The 22,742-nt window shown below is 43.7% G+C and overlaps 1 protein-coding gene and 1 pseudogene across 2 annotated transcripts in view; both read left to right on the top strand.

The window, feature by feature from the left end:
• The window catches only part of LOC311237278 (myosin heavy chain, fast skeletal muscle-like), a gene marked incomplete at both ends in the record, with an annotated part of 213,478 nt that overhangs the window by 49,949 nt on the left and 140,787 nt on the right, over nucleotides 1-22,742 (top strand). The gene's annotated exons all lie outside the window — the stretch shown is intronic.
• Nucleotides 19,479-22,742, top strand: part of LOC311236441 (myosin heavy chain, fast skeletal muscle-like) — a 30,164-nt pseudogene continuing 26,900 nt past the window's right edge. Inside the window, exon 1 of the transcript in view lies at nucleotides 19,479-19,508. The product of the transcript in view is annotated as a myosin heavy chain, fast skeletal muscle-like (transcript). The remainder of the gene's footprint in view (nucleotides 19,509-22,742) is intronic.

The following is a 22,742-nucleotide window of genomic DNA, read 5'->3' as shown; positions in this document are numbered from 1 at the left end:
TTTTATGTTAGAAGGTTATGAACATTTCTGTGTAAACCGGATAAACAAAGGGGGTGGTGGTGTTGCATTTTATGTACAGAATGATTTTCAATGTAGAGTTATTGATACTACAATTGTTAATGATATCATGGAGAGTTTGACAATTGAAATTCACTCTGCTAAAGTTAAGAGTATATTGCATATATAGAACGCCTGGTTCTTGCATTGATCAATTTATGAATACCATAGGTGATATTTTTGAGAAGGTATGTGATAAAAAATATTTTTTTGTTTGTGGTGACTTTAATATTGATCTCTTAAAATGTAATGAACATAAACTAACAACAGACTTCTGTAATGCAATGTTTAGTTTTGGTCTCTGGCCCCTTAAGGTGCTCCCATAGTCGAGCAGACTGTACACAGAGCAGACTCCGCGGAGGTCCGCGCGGACTCTTGAGCTTTGATCTCAGCGGACAGCAGACCCACAGGTGGGAAGCTCCTATTTTCTGACGCGCGGACATCCGCGCCGCTGACTTGGTGTCACACAAAACGCTGCTCAGCGTTTTGGTTGACATCGAACTGCATTTAATGTGACGCCGATCTGCATTTTACTCTGAACACTCGCTCTGTGCCAAGAGAGATGTTTGAATGGCTTTTCTAAATGAAGTGTGTAAAATTGCCAGTTTTATTTCGAAATATTGGAAACGGAGATAACATAGAATGTTATCTCCGTTTCCAATATTTTGAAATAAAACATAGAATGTTATCTCCGTTTCCAATATTTTGAAATAAAACTGGTGCTTTTATTTCATGCAATGCGTGTCTTTTCAGCACCACGCGCGCTGTCCACCTCAAGCCTATACGGTACATTGCATCTCGCTGCCTATATACCTGTTATTCAAGTGCGTAAAACTGCCCGTTTTATTATCGAAATATTGGAAACGGAGATAACATACTCTTTATTTTGACATCGGATGACGAGGACATGACAGAAGTTGAACAGCGTGGGGACAATTGTGTAAACTGGCGCGTGACATCTAGGAAATTGGTCCACGGAGGTCCGCTCGACTATGAAGGCTCAAAGAGTCCGCGCGGACGTCCGCGGAGTCTGCTCTGTGTACAGTCTGCTGGACTATGGGAGCGCCTTTATAAGCAAACCCAGTAGGATAACTAAAGATTGTGCCACACTTATTGATAACATATTTACGAATGTTCATGGCCAAGCAACAAGTGGTTTGTTCTTAAGTGAAATCAGTGATAATTTTCCTATTTTTGTGATTCTACATAATTTAAAGGAAACATTTTCAGTTGATGTAAGTGAACCTTCTTGTAAAATTGTAAGAATTAGGACACCAGAAAGAATGGAGGCCTTAAAGATGGCCCTTACAAATACAAGTGGGGTGAGGTGTATGTTGACGATCCAAATCAGGCGTATGATGCTTTTTTGTTGACGTTCACAGAGCTATACAACAAACACTGTCCTATTAGAAAGAGCTGGGTGAAGGATAAATATAAAGGAAAGCCATGGATGACCAAAGCTACGCAAAGAGAGTGCAAAAAGAAAAACGTACTTTACAAGAAATATTTACAATTGAGAACAAGTAAAAGCGAAGAAAAATATAAGCTGTATAAGAACAAACTGACTTCCATTATGAGTACAGAAGAAGGAATACTACAATAAAATGTTAGAAGTTAGTGCAAATAATATACAAAAGACCTGGAAAATAATCAATCATATTATTCGAAATAGAGGCTATAAATCTGAATTTCCAAGCTATTTTCTAAATAGCTCAGATGCTAAAGTGGACAATGTAAAAAGCATCGTTGAAGATTTCAATGACTACTTTGTGGGTGTTGGAACTACTTTGGCCAGCAAAATTGTTGTGCCTGATGATACAAAATATATGTTTAATAATCTTATTAATGATAATATCAGTTCTATGTTCCTTTGTGGGGTAAATTAACTTGATATAATTGATATTGTAAGTAAATTCAAAAACAAAACATCAACTGATATAAACTCCATTGACATGGTAATTATTAAAGAAGTAATTGAGTCTATTGTAAAACCGTTGACCTATATGCAATCTTTTCAAGTCTTTTCAAAGAGGTGTTTTTCCTAATAATATGAAACCAGTAAAGATAATACCAATATATAAAAATGGAGATAAACATCAAATGGACAGTGTCCCTACTTCCTCAATTTTCAAAAATATTAGAGAAACTATTTGTGAAACAACTGGATCTTTTCATTGGCAAATACAAAATACTGAGTGAACACCAGTATGGGTTTAGGAAAAATAGAACTACTACATATGCAGTGATGGAGATGGTAGAAGAAATAACTAAAGCAGTTGAAAATGACAAGTGTTCTATTGGTATTTATATTGACCTACAGAAGGCTTTTGATACAATATGTTATGGTTTGTAACCGACCCCAATCGCACAACACAAGACAGGTATGAGAGTAAGCCAAAACAGGGCAAATCTTTATTATAGAACAAAAGGCGGAACAGTCCCTTTATGGGAGAACACAAAAAACACTAGAGTCAAGGAAAACTGGAAAATGCGGCACTGTGCCTTTAAGAGGCGAACAGGCTAAGGGACTAGGGCTAAGGGACAGGGCCAGGGCTAAATGTCAAGGACCAGGACCAGGGGCACTGGAGAGGGGAACAGGGGAGAACACAAAACACTAGAGTCAAGGAAAACTGGAAAATGCGGCACTGTGCCTTTAAGAGGCGAACAGGCTAAGGGACTAGGGCTAAAGGACAGGGCCAGGGCTAAATGTCAAGGACTAGGACCAGGGGCACTGGAGAGGGGAACAGGGGAGAACACAAAACACTAGAGTCAAGGAAATAAGGAAAATGCGGCTCTGTGCCTTAAAGAGGCGAACAGGCTAAGGGACAGGGCTAAGTGTCAGGGACAAAGGCTAAGGGCCAGGGCTACGGGCCAGGGCTGCTTACAGGGATGAGGACAGGGTTCCGTCGGCGGAGGCCTGGCAAGGGGACAGGGGCCCGACGGCGGGGGCCGGGCACGGAGACAGGGGCCCGACAGCGGAGGCCGGGCACGGAGGCAGGGGCCCGACGGCGGAGGCCTGTCACAGGGACAGGGGCCCGACGGCGGAGGCCTGGTACGGAGACAGGGGCCCGACGGCGGAGGCCTGGTACGGAGACAGGGGCCCGACAGCGGAGGCAGGGAGGAAGAGGCGCCATCCTCCCGTGGAAATAAGGAGCGATGACGCGCCGGCTTGACGTCTGGAGTGGGAACACTGGCAACCTCCCGTAGAGAATTAGAGAGCGAAGGCGCTGTCCCACTCCAGGCACGGATATCCTCTTCCTCCTCCTCGGGGGGGCCGGGCACGGAGACTTGACTTGACTTGATTTGAGACAGGGGCCCGACAGCGGAGGCAGGGAGGAAGAGGCGCCATCCTCCAGTGGAAATAGGGAGCGATGACGCGCCGGCTTGACGTCTGGAGTGGGAACACTGGCAACCTCCCGTAGAGAATTAGAGAGCGAAGGCGCTGTCCCACTCCAGGCACGGAGATCCTCTTCCTCCTCCTCGGGGGGGCCGGGGACGGAGACTTGACTTGACTTGACTTGAGACAGGGGCCCGACAGCGGAGGCAGGGAGGAAGAGGCGCCATCCTCCCGTGGAAATAGGGAGCGATGACGCGCCGGCTTGACGTCTGTAGTGGGAACACTGGCAACCTCCCGTAGAGAATTAGAGAGCGAAGGCGCTGTCCCACTCCAGGCACGGAGATCCTCTTCCTCCTCCTCGGGGGGGCCGGGCACGGAGACTTGACATGACTTGACTTGAGACAGGGGCCCGACAGCGGAGGCCGGGGGGAAGAGGCGCCATCCTCCCGTGGAAATAGGGAGCGATGACGCGCCGGCTTGACGTCTGGAGTGGGAACACTGGCAACCTCCCGTAGAGAATTAGAGAGCGAAGGCGGTGTCCCACTCCAGGCACGGAGATCCTCTTCCTCCTCCTCGGGGGGGCCGGGCACGGAGACTTGACTTGACTTGACTTGAGACAGGGGCCCGACAGCGGAGGCCGGGGGGAAGAGGCGCCATCCTCCCGTGGAAATAGGGAGCGATGACGCGCCGGCTTGACGTCTGGAGTGGGAACACTGGCAACCTCCCGTAGAGAATTAGAGAGCGAAGGCGCTGTCCCACTCCAGGCACGGAGATCCTCTTCCTCCTCCTCGGGGGGGGCCGGGCACGGAGACTTGACTTGACTTGACTTGAGACAGGGGCCCGACAGCGGAGGCCGGGGGGAAGAGGCGCCATCCTCCCGTGGAAATAGGGAGCGATGACGCGCCGGCTTGACGTCTGGAGTGGGAACACTGGCAACCTCCCGTAGAGAATTAGAGAGCGAAGGCGGTGTCCCACTCCAGGCACGGAGATCCTCTTCCTCCTCCTCGGGGGGGCCGGGCACGGAGACTTGACTTGACTTGACTTGAGACAGGGGCCCGACAGCGGAGGCCGGGGGGAAGAGGCGTCATCCTCCCGTGGAAATAGGGAGCGATGACGCGCCGGCTTGACGTCTGGAGTGGGAACACTGGCAACCTCCCGTAGAGAATTAGAGAGCGAAGTTGGTGTCCCACTCCAGGCACGGAGATCCTCTTCCTCCTCCTCGGGGGGGCCGGGCACGGAGACTTGACTTGACTTGACTTGAGACAGGGGCCCGACAGCGGAGGCCGGGGGGAAGAGGCGCCATCCTCCCGTGGAAATAGGGAGCGATGACGCGCCGGCTTGACGTCTGGAGTGGGAACACTGGCAACCTCCCGTAGAGAATTAGAGAGCGAAGGCGGTGTCCCACTCCAGGCACGGAGATCCTCTTCCTCCTCCTCGGGGGGGCCGGGCACGGAGACTTGACTTGACTTGACTTGAGACAGGGGCCCGACAGCGGAGGCCGGGGGGAAGAGACGCCATCCTCCCGTGGAAATAGGGAGCGATGACGCGCCGGCTTGACGTCTGGAGTGGGAACACTGGCAACCTCCCGTAGAGAATTAGAGAGCGAAGGCGGTGTCCCACTCCAGGCACGGGGATCCTCTTCCTCCTCCTCGGGGTGGCCGGGCAACGCAGAACAAAGGGGTCCCAGGGGACCGGGGCGAAGAGATGCAATCCTCCCGTGGAAAATAGGGAGCGATGACGCGCCGGCTTGACGTCTGGAGTGGGAACACTGGAAAACCTCCCGTAGAGAATTAGAGAGCGAAGACGGTGTCCCACTCCAGGCAAACGGTGACAGGTGGTGATGGCTGGCACGTCGTCTCATGCCGGAGACGCAGCAGGTGATGGTAACGTACAGGATGGTAACGTACAGAACTCCATTAACACAGAGTGAACACAGATACAGAACAACCCGACCAGGACTGGAAGGGAGGTCCAGGTATATAAAGCCCTCTGGGGCGCTAATCATAAACTATGACAGCTGCGTGAAGGTAGTCCAAGGGTGGGGGCTGGTGAAGAGTAGAGGAGAGTAAATCATCGCATGGGTGGGGGCTGGTGAGGGAGAGTAGACAGGGAAAAGTTCAGGGAACAGGCGAATCCTCACACAATAGATCACAGCATATTAGTGAGAAAACTGGAGAAGTATGGGATACAAGGAATAGCTAACTTTTGGCTGAAGAGCTACTTGGAAAACACACAGCAATGTGTGCAAATCAATGACACTGTGTCAGGATTTAGGAAGGTCACCTGTGGAGTACCTCAGGGATCTGTGATAGGTCCAAAACTATTTATACTTTATATTAATGATATGTGCAATCAGGGCCGCCTCAGGGGGTGTGCGAGCAGTGCAGTCGCACAGGGCCTCGCGGGAAGGGGGGCCTCGCAAAAAAAAAAAAAAAAAAAAAAAATTATTTTTATTTTTTTTATTTTTTATTTTTATTTTTTTATTTTTTGCGAGGCCCTCCTTCCCGCGAGGCCCTTTTTCATCACAGACCTAAAATCTAGTTTTGCTTATATGCTTATATATTTCACATTAGACACGTTTGTAGAATGTGTCTGACTTGTTCCTGGGTCTGCAGACATACTCACTATTGGAGCTCAGCCTCTGGGGCTCTGCAGCAGACATACTATTGGTTTCAACGAAGGGAGTGGTTACTTACATGAAGTTACATCATGTGTAGTACGCCGGCGTGAGTCAGCTGCGTTTGACTATTTCGCGCGTGCAGCTTTTGACTATTATGCTTAGTTATGCCAGCCAAGACGAAGAAAGAGGTCGGTCATTATCAGTCGGTCGGTCACCAAGGAACGTTGACGAAAGGCCTCTCGCTGACGGGACAAATGGCCGGAGCCTTGTCATGGTATAGCCATGATGATGTCGGCTAGTAGCTAGCTTAGCTAAAGGCTAACTAGCGTTAGCTAACCTAGAGACAGCGCATACAGCCAAGATGAAGAGGATGGTCGTTTGGCAGATGAACTTCGTCAACTCCATCCTCTTGGACGTTTGGTGAGTTTTTAACCTATTCTATTAACTCTATTGTATTCCCGCCGTGGACATATCTCTCTCTCTCTCTCTGGAGCTAAACTGGCCGACTAGCTGTTGTAGTACTACTAGTAGCTAACGGTGTGTGGCCTGGTGTCAGCACCTGTATGTAGCCGCATAGCTTGCTTCTGCGTTAGCTAATGGTTAGCGATAGCCTGGTTGAGCTAACTGTTAGCCAGTTAGCTGTTTAGCTACGACGTTAGCTGCCGGCTGCGCTCGGCTGGGAACGTAAGTTTGATACTATCAGTTAGCCTTGAGTTAGCTGTTAGCTTGTGCTACGACCATTGACATTAGCCGTGAGAATAGCAGGGGGTTATTTTTGTCCCGCCAGCAAGAGGCCTTTCGTCAACGTGGAGACCTGTGTTGCGGCCTTTCGCCCTGCGTTCCTTGGTGCAGGTAAGATTAATGAAAATCATGACATTACCCCACTCTTCCTTCCTTCCCCTCCCGAATGTTTTGTTAATAACGATGTTTTTTTCCAGGCAAACCATATGTTACTTCACAACATTTGGAGATACGACATGTGCTGTGTGTGAATTCATTGTCTTGGTCGTTTGTGTAGCTTGGGTAGCGTTGGGCCGTTGGCCAAAGCTGTGTGTGGCCTGGTGTCAGTAGCCTACCTGGCTAGCCTTTAGCTGTCGGCCATTGGCTCCTTGCTGCTTTGTTTTCTCTGGTATAGACCCTCTTCTCTTTGGATTTAAGTGTTGATCTTTGTCCTTTTGGATCTATGTATATTCATGTTGCCTTTGTGAAGTTATCTTTTCCTTCTGTTTTGTTCTTTCATTAAAAGTTGAATATCCTTTAGGGGGTCATCTTTGCTTATCTCTCTCATACATGCTCTCTCTCTCTAACACACATGCTCTCTCTCTCTCTCTCTTTCTAACACACACAGTCTGCCTATGGCGGCCTTTCTCGATGGCTAGGCTGTGCTCGCTGAGTCTGTACCTAGTCAAGGATCTTCAGTCACAGTGCTCAGGTATTCTGCCACTGTGTACTCTCTGTTTAGGGCCAAATAGCATTTCAATTTCTTTCCAATGTGTCTCTCTCTGTACACTGTATATTGACTGTAGAATGGGAGCTCTCTCTCGCTCTCTCTCTTGCTATATGTTGACTGTATCATGCCCAGCCTCGGGCAGCGCTATTATTTACGAATATGTTGACTGTGTAAAAAAAAAAAAAAAAAAAAAATTATATAATTTTATTTTTATTTTTTTTAACCTTTTGGGGGGGGGGGCTCGCGTTTAAATCTCGCACAGGGCCTCGCATTTCTCCCAGGCGGCCCTGTGTGCAATGTTGCTGAACTGTTAAAGTTTGTTATTTTTGCAGATGATACAAATTTATATTGTTCAGGAAGTAATTTAAAGGAAATGTTGCCTGATATTGAAAGAGAGCTTGAAACTTTCAAAACTTGGTTTGATGTTAATAAATTGTCTCTCAATATTAAGAATACTAAATTTATGGTTTTTGGAAATCGAAGAGAAATAGAGGGGGAGATAGAGTTAAAAATATGTGATGTAAAAATAGAAAGAGTTTTTGAGATAACATTTCTAGGGGTAGTTATTGACCAGAAATTAACATGGAAACAACATGTTAACTATATTCAAGGAAAAATATCTAAATCAGTAGCAATATTGTATAAATGTAAGGATATATTAAACTACAAAGCCTTGCACATAATTTACTGCTCACTTATACTTCCTTACATTTCTTACTGTGTGGAAGTATGGGGGTCGACATTTAAAAATACAGTAAATCCAATAGTCGTACTGCAAAAGCGGGCCATTCGGAACCTTTTCAAGGCTGGTTACTATGAACACACAAATCCATTGTTTATAAAGTCTCATATTATGAAATTTAATGATTTGGTTTACTATAAAACTATGCAAATAATGTACAGAGCTAAAGCAAAGTTACTCCCAGATGGGGTGCAAAGGTTTTTTTCAACACATGAAAGAAAATATGATTTGAGAGATATTTGTAAATTTACTGTTCAGAAAGCTAAGAAAGGGATTCAAAGGAGGTGTATTTCTATTATTGGGGTTAACTTGTGGAACAATGCGGATATACAGTTAAGAATGAGTAATTCGATTTTGGTTTTTAAGAAAAAGGTTTGTAAAGCTATTTTTGAAAACTACAAGGGTGAATAACACTGTTTTGTTTTGTTTTTTTCTTTTAGAATACTGTTTTGGTATCTACATTTTTGTATTTTTTTTGTAAAGCTAAATTTTGAAAAACTACAAGGGTGAATAATACTGTTTTGCTTGCTTTTTTTTCTTTTCTTTAGAATACTGTTTTGGAGTAAAAAAAATAATTGTATTTTTTGGTAAGAATATAGGATAGGCACATATAAGCACTATGCTTCAGTCTGTACCTTTTTCAGTCACTGTAAATAATGAAATATTGCTAAATGATGATGTATATTGCACTGTGTGTGATGATGACTGAAACAAAAATAAACTACTACTACTACTACTACTACTACTACTACTACTACTACTACTACTACTACTACTACTACTACTACTACTACTACTACTACTACTATTTTACCAGTCTTAGGATAATCCGACCTTTTTTCACAGAGATATCAGCGTGTGCCATATGTGTGTGTGTGTGTGTGTGTCTGTGCGATCAGGAAATAAGAGATTCGATTTTCAGCCTGCTTATATAGCGTGCATAAGTACACATACTATCGATAATCTAGCGTTTATTTGAAAACGATTCACAAATAGGCCGAAAAATGATGTTTTTTGTGTATTCCAGAATATTCCAGTAAAGGGCGTTTATCACAGAATCTTTATATTTTGCTGAAACTTAAAAAAATTGTATTAAATTAGTCAAGTCAAGAGTTTTATTTGTCACGGCATACGGATATACAATGAAATGCGGGTGGTCTTGCCCGCAACGATGTGCAATTGGTACAACATATAACATATAATAGAATCCAATACAAAAAAAATTTTCAATAAAATTTTGCAATAACAGGTAGTAGGTAACAATAAATTTGTGCAATGACGGGTAACAGTTGACAGTTAACAGTAGTAGTAATAGTAGTGCAATACACTGTTACTGTTGCTAATACTAATTTAAAGTGGCCTTTCCTTTTGGCAATAAGTGAGGGTGCGTGCGGCCTGAGTGTGTGCCCGCTCATGCTAAAGTGTTACAGTGGTACTCAATGTTCATTGTTCAGGACTCTGATGGCCTGGGGGAAGAAGCTGAGCCTAAGCCGCTCTGTCCTAGTAGCTGGGGTTCGCAGGCGTCTGCCTGACCTCAGCAGCTGGAACAGGCTGTTATTGGGGTGGTGAGGGTCTTTCATTATCCTGCAGGCTCTGGATTTGCACCTCTTGTTGTATAGAACCTGCAGGGGAGGTAGTGCAATACCCGTGGTACGCTCGGCTGAGCGCACCACTCTCTGTAGGGCCTTCTTGTCTTGTGCCGTGCTGTTTCCATACCAGGCAGTGATGTTTCCGGTCAAGATGCTCTCTACAGCTCCTGAGTAGAAGGACTGGAGTATCTTCCCCGATACTCTGAACTTCCTTAACTGTCTCAGGTGGTAGAGGCGCTGTTTCGCCTTCTTTACTACTGTGTCTATGTGTGTTGACCATGTCAGATCCTCTGAGATGTGGACCCCCAGGTACTTAAAGCTGCTCACCCTGTCCACGGTAGCCCCGTTAATCATCAGTGGTGTGTGTGTCTCCTGCTGTCCTCTCCTATAATCCACGATCAGCTCCTTGGTTTTACCAATGTTCAGGAGCAGGCTGTTGTCCTGGCACCAGCGTTCCAGTACCTCAACCTCCTCCCGGTAGGCCTTCTCATCGTTGTCCGAGATCAGCCCCACCACCACTGTGTCGTCGGCGAACTTCACTATGGAGTTGGAGCTGAACTTGGCCACACAGTCGTGTGTGTAGAGTGAGTACAGCAGGGGGCTTAGAACACAGCCCTGGGGGGACCCGATGCTCAGGGTGATGGTGTTGGAGGTCTGACCCCCCACCCTGACCGCCTGGGGTCTTTCACTCAGAAAGTCCAGTACCCAGGCGCTCAGGGCGGAGCTCAGACCCAGCTCGATCAGCTTGTCCACCAGTCTGGTGGGGACTATGGTGTTGAACGCTGAGCTGTAGTCAATGAACAACAGTCTTACATAGCCCCCCTTCTGACGGTCAAGGTGGGAGAGGGTGCTGTGCAGTACCTGGGAGACCGCGTCGTCAGTGGACCTGTTTGTCCTGTATGAAAATTGCATAGGGTCCATATCACTGGGGAGGGAGGCACAAATGTGGTCCTTGACCAGCCTCTCAAAACATTTCATGACCACAGAGGTGAGTGCCACCGGTCTGTAGTCATTTGGACATGTTGGGGAGGGTTTCTTCGGTACAGGGATGATGGTAGACATCTTGAAGCAGGCAGGGACCACCGACTCCGCCAGGGATTTATTGAATATGGCGGTGAACACAGGGGCTAGCTGGTTGGCACAGGACTTAAGTATGCGTCCTGTTATTCCATCTGGGCCAGCAGCCTTCCTGGTGTTCACCTGCATAAATGCTCTTCTCACACTGTGTACCGTCAATGAGAGAGCGTCCCCGCCCCCCCGCGGATGCCCCCCCCCCTCCACAACAGCCGGCGCACCAGTGACGTCACTAGCCGTTGGGCTAGCAGTGCCACTGTTTGCACCAAACCGAGCGTAAAAGTTAAGTTAAGTTAAGTTAATTAACAGTCTAACCTAAAGAGCTCCTCCTCCTGAGAATTTCCCCCTTTTTTTTTGTTACATAATATAGAATTACAGATTCATACCTTCAAAATAAGCCATCAGTTGTCAAATTTGAGACGATAGTTTTCAATCAATGTCCTATCAAACATTCTGGTAAAATCCTAACACCTTTTCAGTATAGGACTTGAGCTAGATCCAAGTTCATTCAGCTATCTGATGAGAGAACTACACTCCCAGAATTCAATGTGATCATTGTCACTAGAACCATTTCACACCTGGAGCAAAGGCCCAGTCATTCCTTTGTTATTCCGGTGAATGGACCCAGCAGGAGGCCTAGCCTGTGTGTGTGTGTGTTTCTGTGTGTGTGTGTGTCTGTGTCTGTATTTACAGTACTGTACCATATCAAAAAAAAATAAGCAAACTAGACTAGATGTAAATGTAATGTGTAAATGTAAATGTGTGTGTGTGTCTGTCTGTCTGTGTATGTGTGTGTGTGTATGTGTGTGTGTGTGTGTCTGTGAAACATGTCTTGTACTCATTTACCTCACTAAATACAGCAATGTGTAACTGTAGATTTCAAGAGAGAGAGAGAGAGAGAGAGAGAGAGAGCGACATTTATAATAATTATATTATTAATTATTTTTTTTACACACACACACTAATAACATGATCATAACCAGAGAAAACAAGACCAAAGACAACTGGAATAGAATATCACACAATTTTATTAAAAACACATAGAGAATAATAATCAACAAGAAACATCAACTGTATCAATTGTATTGTACAATGAACAACCCTATATATCACTTTTGGATTACAATAGTAATACAAGGTGCCTCATATGATATTTGGCAGAGAGCGCGACCACAATGAATTTAGGCAAAATCTCCAAAAAAATAAAATTATGCACATGTATAAAAAAAATAGGTGTCTCCTCATGGTTGTATCTGCCTGTTCTGTATCACACTAAGTGATATGTGAAAAAGCAGTTCCTGTCTGGAATGAGACAGAGGGCCACACCACATTCACCGCACTTCCAGGGGGTCTTCATCTTACAATGTACGCAAAACAGGCGGCCAGCCGTGGCCTTCTGGGATTTATCTGCCTGTTGTGTGATCGCAACAGGTGAATGGTTCCTTGGTAGGCGGTCCACTGGTGCTGTGGGTAGATTGTCCACTGGCACCTGTACAACTGTGATGCCACACAGCTCAGCTACCAGCTCCTGCTGGAAGACCAGGTGGGTCATCGGCTGCACCTGCTGCTCTCTGCAGAGCTCCATGTGAAGAAGGTAGGAGTTAGTGGCGGCAATGTCCAGATAATGATAGAGCAAAGTCCTGTACCATCGCATGGTCTTGTGGTGTGCAGAGTAGTACTGGATGAGTTGGTCAGACAAATCAACGCCTCCCATGTACTTGTTGTACTCCAGGACAGGTGTTGGGCATGCAATGTTCTCAATGGACCAGGTCTCACTGCGCTTGTTTTTTATTCTCCTCAGCACAGTTTTTCCAGCGAATGACTCGTGGATTGTGGAGCAAACAGAGACTTCACGTGTGTCCATCCACTTCACAAAGACCAGTGGGCCATCACCTAGCCACCTGATGGTGCCCCTAGCATCCTTCTTTTTGAGAGCATTCACATCTGTGCGGGGGCATTCTTTTCTGTTGTCTCTGTACGTTCCACATGCTCCGACACCCAGGCTATGCAGATCCCTGAAAAGCTTTGGACTTGTATAAAAGTTATCGACATACAAATGATATCCCTTGCCCATGGGTACTTGCTTGAGGTGTGCTGGCTTTATCAGGGACATGACAGAGTCATACGCAGAGTCATACGCCAGTCCAATGCCTGATTTGAACTTTGAGAGAGAGAAAGAAAGAAAGAAAGAAAGAAAGAAAGAAAGAAAGAAAGAAAGAAAGAAAGAAAGAAAGAAAGAAAGAAAGAAAGAAATAAAGAAAGAAAGAAAGAAAGAAAGAAAGAAAGAAAGAAAGAAAGAAATATGGTATCTACAGTATATGTGGTGTCTACAGTATATATGGTGTCTATACAGTATATATGGTGTCTATACAGTATATATGGTGTCTACAGTATATGTGGTGTCTACAGTATATGTGGTGTCTACAGTATATGTGGTGTCTACAGTATATGTGGTGTCTATACAGTATATGTGGTGTCTATTCAGTATATGTGGTGTCTACAGTATATGTGGTGTCTACAGTATATGTGGTGTCTATACAGTATATGTGGTGTCTACAGTATATGTGGTGTCTACAGTATATGTGGTGTCTATACAGTATATGTGGTGTCTACAGTATATATGGTGTCTATACAGTATATGTGGTGTCTACAGTATATGTGGTGTCTACAGTATATGTGGTGTCTACAGTATATGTGGTGTCTATACAGTATATGTGGTGTCTACAGTATATGTGGTGTCTACAGTATATGTGGTGTCTATACAGTATATGTGGTGTCTACAGTATATGTGGTGTCTACAGTATATGTGGTGTCTATACAGTATATGTGGTGTCTACAGTATATGTGGTGTCTACAGTATATGTGGTGTCTATACAGTATATGTGGTGTCTACAGTATATATGGTGTCTATACAGTATATGTGGTGTCTACAGTATATGTGGTGTCTACAGTATATGTGGTGTCTACAGTATATGTGGTGTCTATACAGTATATGTGGTGTCTACAGTATATGTGGTGTCTACAGTATATGTGGTGTCTATACAGTATATGTGGTGTCTACAGTATATATGGTGTCTATACAGTATATATGGTGTCTATACAGTATATATGGTGTCTACAGTATATGTGGTGTCTACAGTATATGTGGTGTCTACAGTATATGTGGTGTCTATACAGTATAGGTGGTGTCTACAGTATATGTGGTGTCTATACAGTATATATGGTGTCTACAGTATATGTGGTGTCTACAGTATATGTGGTGTCTATACAGTATATGTGGTGTCTACAGTATATGTGGTGTCTACAGTATATGTGGTGTCTACAGTATATGTGGTGTCTACAGTATATGTGGTGTCTACAGTATATGTGGTGTCTACAGTATATGTGGTGTCTACAGTATATGTGGTGTCTACAGTATATGCCTAATGTACTACATTTGTGTTCTATATATGCAACAATTCTCTGAGCATTTCCTGGCATTTTTTCAGACTACAACATCAATCCATTCATTTTTCCTTGTGACAATATTGTCAACCACTGTACTAGACTGTACAAGAAATTCCTTCTGTAATGTACTGATTTCTTTTGATTTCTCTGTTTGAGAGAGAGAGAGAGAGTGTGTGTGTGTGTGTGTGTGCAGGGGAGTAGCTGGGGGGGGGGGGGGGGGGGGGGGGGGTTAGGATGATTCCAAGGGCCCAGCAAATGCCCCAAATTTTTTTATAGATGGGGGGCCCCACATTTTTTAATAGATTGGGGGGCCCACAAATTGTTTCTTTCAGGGGCCCAGAATCTCCAGCTACGCCCCTGTGAGCGCACCGTTCTACTCTAGAGAGCTGTCATGACCGTGATGCGCGCTTGAATGAACTGCGAGATAACTCATAACTCGTACACACACGCACTCTGTCTGCCATACAGTAGTTTATGTTGTTTTAGCGCGACGTGGGTATATACACTGGCGAGGATGAAAAGCATAAGACTACTTTTAATACATAAATTAACGTTCCGTCGGGTCCCGTGTATTCTCGAGAGAGAATGATAATAATAATAATAATGCAGGACCAGATTATATTATCAACGACAGACAGTGAGAAACACAACCCCCCCCTCTCGCGCTGAAGAATATGCATATTAGATCACTCAGTGATTAACACCTATGCGCTGTTGGTGTGTGCGCGCGTCCATGGATGTGACGCGCGATGTAGTTTTTATCGCAAATGGAGATTATTACAAGCATACCATCTAGCAAGAATTAAACGTATTTACAAGTCGTATTAGGTTTAGCAAGTTGGGGGATCTATACCTTACATGTCAAAGCACTAGAAATGGCAATTTTTCTATTTTTATCGATTTCTGAAAAGATGTCCTTTTTGAGCATCTAAGAGGGATTCGAATTTCTTTTGTTGTCCGCCGACGGGTTCAAAGCTCCAGCGTGACTCCTAAGGGTTATTAAAAAACAATCCGTTTCGACAATGTTGACTGCAAACAAGTCATTGATAAGCAACGGCCAGATTAGACACATAATTTAAGACATAGTTTATGCGTTTGCAAATATGAGAGCTCTATCATTGAAGTGGACGCTGGCATACGGAGCCCTTTAGCGCCCCGCGTGGCTGGCGCTGAATGTGTTAAGACATCTTCCCGACGCGTTGGGGCATCACAGTGAACTTGTCGTCGATTCTGTCTCAGTCGGTTCCAAGATAAGTCTTCCAAGAGAACTCTTTGGAAAATATTGGGGAATGAGACCCAATCTCTGCAGATGCAATGTCTCCCCTAAATTGGTGCCATAGTACCGAGGAGGGGCTGCCGTACTACGGGTGCAACGCTGGGCCTCCGGGGCTTGCTTAGCTTGGGAACCCCTGCAGTGGCCCTTGAGCGGGGGGTTTGGATAAATCCAGCTAACCAGGTAGGGTCCCCCATAGAGTGTACTGCACTTAGTTACTAACACACCCAGCAGTAGTCTGTGAGGCTTTATCGGCCAGATGGGATAAAGTGCCCGGCATGACTTATCTCCGTATCCCCTGGCCGAGAGTGGGTGGCCCTTCAATGGACTAACGGACAGACTGGGTTCCCTGTAGGGAATATTGCACAGGGCTGCTAATGCTCCCGGGAGTTGTCTGTGACTATTGCAGTCAGGACAATGTATCAGTCACTCATGCATTTAGTCCTCTAGGGCAGTGGTTCTCAACCTGTGGTACGCGTACCACTAGTGGTACTTGGTGGTACTGCTGGTGGTACTTGAAAAAAAATATATATATATAGATTATAATTTTTCTTTTCTTTTCTTTTTGCAGTCAGGCCGCGTCTATTCTTAACCCAAACGGTGCATGCTTCCGCGTTCGCGTTTAGCGCTCTGATTGGCCACTGCTGTTTCTGGTCACACCAATCGTGTGACGGCAAGTTCTTCGCCGGTTAAGCTTAGGGACTCTTTTCGAAGTTGGTTAAGGTTAGAGTTTGTCTTAGAGCAGGGCGATAGAACGCCACCCCTGATTCCAAACTCTAACCTTAACCAACTTCGAAAGAGTCACCTAAGCTTAACCAGTGATAAACTAGGCGTTAGGTAGTTTGCAGGCTGTTAGAGCCAGAAATGGGCGCGTCACGCGATTGGGCGCACATGTCACATGACCAGAAACGTCAGTGGCCAATCAGATTCGCAAAACGCATGCACCGTTTGGGTTAAGAATAGACGCAGTCAGGCCACTGAACTTAGAAGCAGGCCAGTGTTTCTAGTTGCGGCGGCGCGATAGTTAGATAACCTAAGTGGGGAACAACCAGGAGATCACTGTGACAGAGATGAATGTACTGTAGTCTAAACAGTCATAAATCTTTTATTCAACTTCAGCCCTGATCATAACCATTTTAATTTTTTTGTAATGTCAGATACAAAATGAAATACTCCCACTTTTCTGAAAGGAGTTGTTGTTAAATCTGACATTACAAAAAAAATCCATCAAAATCTGTGTTGTTGCTAATCATTGACACATGTCTAGCCTGTAATCCCCCCCCCAGAAAAATTTACTTTGCATTTGATATATTGAAAATATTTTACTTTTTGTGTGTTTTTTTAACAATAATTTGTGATGCCATCACACAAACTGGCATTTAAAGGGTTACAATTCGAAAATGTATTGAATATGTGTTTTTCTATTTTTTTTACAATAATTTGTGATGCCCATCACAAACACTGGCATTTAAAGGGTACATTTTCAAAAGTTCCTGCACCAGAATGCAGGAAATTAAGTCTTTGTAACAAAATAATTCCTTGTGGGGGACCCCCACTTAGAAAGTGGCCTGACTGGGGCTATATTTCACACTATATTTCCCAGCCTGAATTATTTCCCCAGTGTGTGTGTGTGTGTGTGTGTGTGTGTGTGTGTGTGTGTGTGTGTGTGTGTGTGTGTGTGTGTGTGTGTGTGTGTGTGTGTGTGTGTGTGTGTGTGTGTGTGTGTGTGTGTGTGTGTGTGTGTGTGTGTGTGTGTGTGTGTGTGTGTGTGTGTGTGTGTGTGTGTGTGTGTGTGTGTGTGTGTGTGTGTGTGTGTGTGTGTGTGTGTGTGTGTGTGTGTGTGTGTGTGTGTGTGTGTGTGTGTGTGTGTGTGTGTGTGTGTGTGTGTGTGTGTGTGTGTGTGTGTGTGTGTGTGTGTGTGTGTGTGTGTGTGTGTGTGTGTGTGAGAATGAAGGACACTTGCTTGCTGAGAGAGAGAGAGAGAGAGAATTAAGTACATTTGCTGAAATACAGTTGTTCTTCATTTTCTCACTTGCTATGGTGAGGATGTTAGTTATTATGGGCTCAATGCCCCTTGCATTGTATGAGTTGTGTGGAAGAGTTTGCTAGTTCTAGTGCTACCCCTTTGTACATTGTGGCTGTGTCTGACAAAATGTAACAATAAATAATGGTATTAGGAATACATTTGCCTCCTGCGTGAACTGTGCATAGCTGAATAGACTGTATTTTAACGTCTGTCATATGGTGGTACTTGGAGAGCCAGCTACGTTCTCAGGCGGTACTTGGTGTAAAAAGGTTGAGAACCACTGCTCTAGGGTATGTTGCACCTAGTTGCTAACACGCCCACAGGTAGCCCATGTGACTTTGCTGACCGGGTTGGCTAAAGCACACGTGTGACTGGGTGTTGCATGTAGTTGCTACCATGTGCAGGGACAGTTGCGTAGACATGCTGTCGGGTCAGTGGTAGGGGGTTTCACATATCCCTCTGCCATATGCCATAATACATTCCCTGGCACGCAGCCCGGCCACTAATCTGCCTCGCCAGGGCACAGTGTGGTTTCCAATGGTTGGTATAGGGGCCGGGGGCAGTGCCACTATGACATATATATGTATATATATACCGTAATAATAATAATATTATTATTATTATTATTATTATTATTATTATTATTATTATTATTATTATTATTATTATTATTATTATTATTATTATTATTATTATTATTATAAAAGAAATTGTGCGGTGAAAGCTTGGGGCCAGCTTAGAAACAGATGCATCATTCACATCACTGTATGTATGTGTGTGTGTATGTGTGTGTGTGTTTGTGTGTGTGCGTGCATGCATGTTCTCGTGTTCAACATGAAACTATTGTGCAACCTTATACACTGTACTTAAATTAAATTCTTTATTGCACTTTTTTTCCCACACATTTTTTAAAGGTGCATGCTTAAATATAATTTAAATACATTTTTTACAAAAATAAATTAATCCAGTGCTAATTGCACATGAGGGATCTCGGTTTTATATATTGTAAATCACTATGGAAAACGTCATTTAATCAGGCTTGATCATTCAAATATCTGAGATATCTCCATGTAACTGTATGAGAGTGGTCACTGATTACAAACTCAAAGACACCACTGGCTATAATAAATCAATAAGAATAGATTTAGCACATTCTTTCAAATTTGGCCTTCTGGGTTCTGTAATTCATTTAGCTAAATTAAGGCAACCACCAACCTCAAATAGTCAGATGAGCTGTTAAGCCAATTCAGGTTAAAATCACTTAATAATTAATTAATCATTAGAAAAACAAGAAAGAACATCAATGGTCATCAATGGTAACCAGATCTGCAGATGATGTTCTATAGAGTCCTACCACAATCCCAGATGTAGGCCCCATCTGTTCTGGGTGTTCAAGAAAACCCAAACAAAGAACACAAGGCACAGGATACGTTTGTCAACCTATATTTTTATACCAAATTCAAGTCCAAGGTCAACTTTTATAGAAACGAAGTGATGTACATCTTTCTTTTCAGAACAACCTCGGCTATCAGACTATATATGATGCAGTTATGTCACATGAATGTAGACATATTTATATCACTATATATACAAACGAAAACTGAGAAGCTGAGAACAAGCAGGCAGGTGACAAGTAGACATGTGAGGTCAGAGACAAAAGGCAGGAGGTAGCCAACAAGTAAACATGTGAGGTCAGAGACAACAGGCAGGCAGGCAACAAGTAGACATGTGAGGTCAGAGACAACAGGCAGGCAACAAGTAGACATGTGAGGTCAGAGACAACAGGCAGGCAACAAGTAGACATGTGAGGTCAGAGACAACAGGCAGGCAACAAGTAGGCATGTGTGGTCAGAGACAACAGGCATGCGAGACCAGTGTGAGGTGAGCAGGCAGGTGAGGTCAGCAGGCAACAGACAGACAGGTGAGATCAGCAGGCGACAGACAGGCAGGTGAGGTCAGCAGGCGACAGACAGGCAGGTGAGGTCAGCAAAGGTCTATTGTTCAAAAGTGCATGTGTTTTAGAGACAAGAGAAACACAATAATTAAAATGGCTCAGACCCACTCTACATCAAGCACCAATCGCATTGCAGGACTTCAGAGCAAGGTCCATACTCCATGTACCTCGATGGAATACAAAAACCTGCTCTGTTTGGATGTAAACCATCCATTGAGAAAAGATCATCTCTGTCCCAGAAAGCCGTAAAATGTTCAACAAATGGTCGGCCCAGGGAACAGCAGTAGCCTTTCAGCCAGATGTGACACCTACGGATTATACTGAACATTACATTCCAGTAGCGAGGGGAGGAGACGGGACCACTGATAATGCATCTTTTGCTAAAGTCCAGTAGTGTTAATGAGTGTCATCCTTTAGCCGTTCAGATTCACAGAGTTTGATGCAATTTGCTCCGACATAAATTATGGCTGTGTAAGCTGAAGGGTGTTCACAGATCAGTGGTGTGATGGTAGTAATTAAATCCATTAGCTTGACACCAGCTTGACATCAGGTCTTGGCTTCAGGCAAGGCAACACAGAGAACCATGAGCCCACAACAAGCACATAGGGGGGTACAGTGAGGGTTTCACTGAACTTGGAGGGCACATTCAAGAGCCTGCAGCATCGCCTGGACAAATGTTCTATCATTACATGATGAGGAGGCAGGGTTACCAGCCGTGAACTGGGATAATTTCTTGAGGACTATGAGGACTATGAGGTCTATGAGGACACAGTGTGAAAAATACAAGGCATTCATTGTGCCATTAAAAGGCATACTTAAATGAAAATGTCTGTGAATAGGAAGCTGGTAAATCAAGTACACAAATTCCTCACTTGATTAAAAATAAACTATTTAGCAATTTTAGTCATTATTAATGCAATATTAAATTGGCTGCATTTCAAGTATGAACAAAATTATTAAGTCAGCGAGAGTTCTGTTGGATCTAATCATGATAAGTCAAAGTATCTTCACATACGGTGAATGAAATACATGGGCAGATATAGAAATACCTAGTACAAAGGAACATGATACAGCACCACAAAAGTGGGTGATGATGAAAAAAGCTAATATAGAACAAAAAACATTTGAGGAGATGCCCATATTTAGTTTTTGCATGACTTGCAGAGTGAGCTCTATATAAGACAGTTGAGAGAGAGATGGAGGTAGTGGAGTGGAGATCTGTTCCAGCTGGTGGTAAGTGACACAGATGCTTCAGCTGCCATTCACAGTGAAGGTATTGCATGGTGAGATGCTTCAGTGCTATACATGTTGACTAATCATATGCATCACAATATTTGTCTTATAGTTTTGACTGTATAATGTTATTTTACAGTATATTGTTTTCCAGTACAAATTACTATGTTACATGACATATTTACGTATATTTATCTTTTAATGCAATTATCATAGTGCTATATCATAAAACATTTCTATATTGCTTTTCTTTAAATACTGTGAAAGGATTTTTTTTTGAATGAACTAAACCATATAATATGTATATTTTGTATATATGTATACAGTACAGGCCCGGACTGGCCATCGGGAGCACCGGGAGTTTTCCCGGTGGCCTGGCCTGCACAGATAAAAAAAATAAAATTATATAAAAAAAAAGAAATATTCTATATCTTTTTTATTATTATTTTATTTTAATTTTTTTGCCAGGCCATTGTTTCTAGTTGTGGCGGCAGCGCGGCGCGATAGTTTTTAGATAACCAGGTGGGTGGGGAACAACCAGGATTTCACTGTCTGCTACAGAGTTGCAGAACTATCTGACTCTCTCTCCCTCACGCGGACACACACACACACACAATGGAGCCGTGCTGCCGCTTGTGATTGGTGGAGGCGGGACCAGGCGATACAACTGATTGACCGTGGAGGCGGCGAATGGAATGGCAGATGGCACACTTCCAAAAGGAGTTGTTAAATCTGACATTACAAAAAACAATATGTGGTGGTTATGATTGGGGCTGAAGTTGAATAAACAATTTATGAAAGAGAGAGTCAAAATAATTCCAAGATAATTCAAAGATTACACACCTTTGCTACATTGGCTACAAACATAATCACTGCAAAGTTATCAAAAAAATAAGAATCTGATCAGACACAAGGGTTAAGTTGTTGTTCCCTTTCTAATTTCCTCAAAAACATCTAGTCTAGTTAATGTGATCAATATTATTTGACAATTGATGCTTTTTGTTGGAAATATCAGTCAGTGAGCTCATACTTTGAGCTCATTTTATAGTTAAAATGATTGAGAAAACGCAATCTTCTGTCTTTGTTGTGCATGCATGCGTGTGCTCACCACACGTGATACATGTGTCACTATTCTGGCAGTGGCTACTGTTATTATAGTATTGTAATGAAAGGTCTGTTATTTAATGTTTGTGTAAAGGGCTATTTTAACTGTTGATGGGTAGTGCATCAGTAAAGTGAATATGGTATTGTGCTCTTGCCTTGTTTGAATAGGTGGAGAGAGTGGTTAACTGTATTATAATAGTAAATAGAAAAATATGTTGTGCTCTTGCTTTTTTCTTTTTGAAGGTGGAGAGAGTACCATTGCTAGTGCCACAACATTTTTATTTGAGGTTCATAACAGTACATTGTACTAAGCAATTGTTGGCTCATTAGTTTGTGATTCACATGCACTAAAATTCACCAGAATGCAGGAAATTAAGTCTTTGTAACTAAAAATTTCCGGATGGGGGACCCCCAGACCCCCACTTAAAAAGTGGCCTGATTGGGGCTATATTTCGCGCTATATCTCCCGGTATGAATTAGTTCCCCAGTCCGGCCCTGATACAGTATGTATATATCATGGATGGCTGTATAGTAAATATCCATACCTTTGACGGTATACCTTCATATTTGGTATACCTCCCATCCTTCAAATATTGTAACATATATACACGATTCTTCTCTCATGCAGGGTTGTAGATTGTGAAAAGTGATCTCTTCTTCTGTGATCGGGTAGTAGAACAAGGTAAGATAAGAACATCCTACAACCGGCCACTATTCTCCAATAGTCTTCTGCCATGTTTACACCAGTGGTGGTTCAGGGTGAATTTAGTTTTGTTTCCACATTCATAATGTGGTCCTAGTGTAGGTTGTATAATTTGTTTAATAATATACTACAA

Source organism: Notolepis coatsorum, assembly GCF_963971535.1.
Source record: "Notolepis coatsorum genome assembly, chromosome: 11".
NCBI lineage: Eukaryota > Metazoa > Chordata > Actinopteri > Aulopiformes > Paralepididae > Notolepis > Notolepis coatsorum.
This window is presented reverse-complemented; position numbering and strand designations above follow the sequence as displayed.